Genomic DNA, 2,978 nt, shown 5'->3' with positions numbered 1-2,978 from the left:
TTTTAGTAGAGACGGGGTCTCACTCTTGCTCAGGCTGATTTCGAACTCCTGGGCTCAAACAATCCGCCCGCCTTGGCCTCCCAGAGAGCTAGGATTACAGGCGTGAGCCACCACGCCCAGCCGAGAGTAAACTTTTAAACAGTTTAACACAGGGCATTGTAGCTGATTTTGTCAGATAAAAGTAGTTCCATTTTAAACACCTATCTAATTGCCCAAAGATACATAATACTGAATCTGCATATCCTTTTATGAAGTACAGTGCTCTTGTTTTAGGCTTTTAGGCAGTCTTTTAAACATATAAATACAAGAGAAATTAAATCACTCATTAAAAACTGTGTCAAATGAAGGGTATTTTAAATGTAAATTTATGTCACTCTTGGTAATAACACATGCCCCGTGAAAACCAAAAGCTGGGAAAGCAGTCACACTTCCTACTTGAATGGATAATTACAACGATCTATCATTTCCTGCAATAACCATTATATTTTCAATTTATCATGAACTACTCTGAACTTACTATGAGATGTAGCCAAAGTCAGAAGAGAAGATGCAGGGAGAGTATTCCTTTTTTTTTTTTTTTTTTGCCGTCATTGGCTCTAGGTCTTGTCACCTCATAACTGACTTTGTCCCCCAGTAACTTTTTTTTTTTTTTTTTGGAGGAGGCTAAGCCCTCCAGAATTAGCATGGGAAATAAACATCCTGTTCATTCTAGGCAGAAAATAATTAGTCAACTTCAACTTGTGCTGAGCTGACTTAATTTTTTCATTGACTTGTTTGATGTCATTCTTCTAAATTGAGTGTGTTTAATTCTTCTTCTAGTCCATCCAAATCTTCCCCAGTAAAAACATTTTCATCAACAGGAACAGCATCAATGGCTCCATTTTCCTGTCCCTCACCTTTGTTGTCCTCTTCCAAATCACTTCTTTCGCCATTTTCAGCCCTACCTCCAGAGGCTTCACTTAATTTATTTTCATCTTGATCTGAAGTATGTGTTCTGAATGTTTCAAGACTGGCTACAGTAATACCTGTCTCATCTACATCTCTTGGGATATACAGGCTTAAATCTATGTCATTTATGCTCACTGAATCATCAAACTCATCACCACCTGTTCCCTGGGTGTAGCAGCTATCATCTGCTTCCTCCTTCTCATCATCATCAACCAGTTCAGGACAAAATTCGAACACCTCTTGGCCCCGGATCACTAGTGTTTTACCTGCTTTGAAGTTGGCTTTCCTTCTTTTCATATCTTGTTCAAGTTTATCAATCTTTTCTTGTCTTTTCCTTTTCTTCCACACACGGAAAGATTCCAGAGTGGTTTTGGTAATATTTGGACCTAGGGCAGAATGCTCTCTTTCAATTAGATCTTCTAATGAAATTTCATCTTCTTTCTATCTTTTTTCAACACAAATCCAGGAGGAAGTGCACGATGATACATGCAAATATCACCCCCTCCAGGGCACACTCGAAACCAGCCATACTTGTTGTTTTTAATAGCTTCAAGGGAATGCCTGCATACTATTTGAGTTTTTGGTTTTTTCTTTTCCACCTCACTGTGCTTCTTGTTTACTACTTCTTCCAGCTTTTTCTCATCCCAATTATCCACAGTATCCTTTTCAAGTTCTTCATCTCTTGCATCAATGTAAACACTTCTCTTTTCAATTTTCTCTCCAGAGTCAAGTCATGAGAAAACTTACACTTATCTCCTATAGTACACTGTCCTTGCTTGAAGAATGCGCATACCTCGGATTTGGAATCTGCACCTTTACTTATTTTTTGAGCAGCAACTACAGGTTTGAACAGCTCATTAGTTCCTGCAATTCTTTCTTCTTGTCATCTTTCTTCAATTTCTTTTCAGCTTCACACTGTGCTACCTGACGTGGATTTTGCTGACCAAATCTAATTTGATGTGTGACAGCCTTGATAAACTTTTGTTGCTTCTCTCCTTTCTTATTCTTTAAATCAAAAGTTTTATCTTCGATAATGTCCTCCTTCTTTTTCTGCTCCGCCTTTTGAGCCGGTTTCTTGGAGGCCATTTGCAGAGACACACAACATCGGCCACACGTAAGCGCAGCTGGATACCGTGAGGGAACCTGGCCCTGCAGCAGGAGGCGGCGGAAGACCCAGGCGCCTTCGGCCCCACCGCACAGAAAGCGAGTTGCTCATTCGCCCCCCAAAAGCAGCCTTTGCCACAGGTTGGCGCCGCAGAGCATTGTGGGTAGTGAGGAGAGGCGCCCTCTCCCTCTATTGAGGCGTCTTTGCTTTGCACCCCTTAAGTCACTCAATGGTTTGGCAAGCCTGGAATAGCTTCTCATACACCCCTTATAACAGCTGAACCCCAGGATATTTCAAGGCTTGATAATTAGTAAGTGGAGCCAATATCTTTTCAATGTCTGAGCTCGCCCTTTGTTGTGATGACATTTGCCCAAGTCTGACAGAACACACATCTATCAAGGTGTCACTTCAGGGCTGTCTTCTCCTGGTCGTTAAGTTATGAAGGAGTTCATTCATGCAGCTCTAAGGTCCTACTGAAAAATGTTATGTCATATAACAAACTACACAATCCATACCCCCAGTCAGCCTTCCCATTGCGTGGTTAAAGGGATCAAGGATCCCTGAGATGTTCTGGGGCATCCCTTCAAACTGAAAAAAATCAGTTTGGACAAGAGAGTGTATTTGTTTTTTGTTTTTTTCCCCCTCACCATAGTTTTTTCTTAGTACCACTCCTCACCAAATTACCACCAACTCCATGCCTGGCAGCGGGCCCCAACTCTGAGAAAACCTATACGTGTCCCCATTGTGCCCGATTGTTTTACCCACTATCACGGTGGCCGCATTTATAGGGCCTTGATGATAATCAGTAGCTCTTCAAAGCATTTCTGTAAATCCCTGATTTCAAACAATAAAATCTATTTCAATCTGCTGTCAACACAACCCACATTCCATTCATGGAAAAAGAAAAGGATATTCTAGTTTAGGG

General features: G+C 41.2%; 1 pseudogene; it reads right to left on the bottom strand.

Moving 5' to 3' along the window:
• Positions 1 to 780: 780 nt before the first annotated feature.
• Positions 781 to 2,034, bottom strand: LOC105815030 (annotated as a pseudogene).
• Positions 2,035 to 2,978: the final 944 nt, after the last annotated feature.

The sequence above is a fragment of the Propithecus coquereli genome, unplaced genomic scaffold, assembly GCF_000956105.1.
Source record: "Propithecus coquereli isolate 6110/MARCELLA unplaced genomic scaffold, Pcoq_1.0 Scaffold111, whole genome shotgun sequence".
Classification (NCBI taxonomy): domain Eukaryota; kingdom Metazoa; phylum Chordata; class Mammalia; order Primates; family Indriidae; genus Propithecus; species Propithecus coquereli.
Note: the sequence above shows the minus strand (reverse complement) of the source record. Positions and strands in the feature narration are given on the sequence as shown.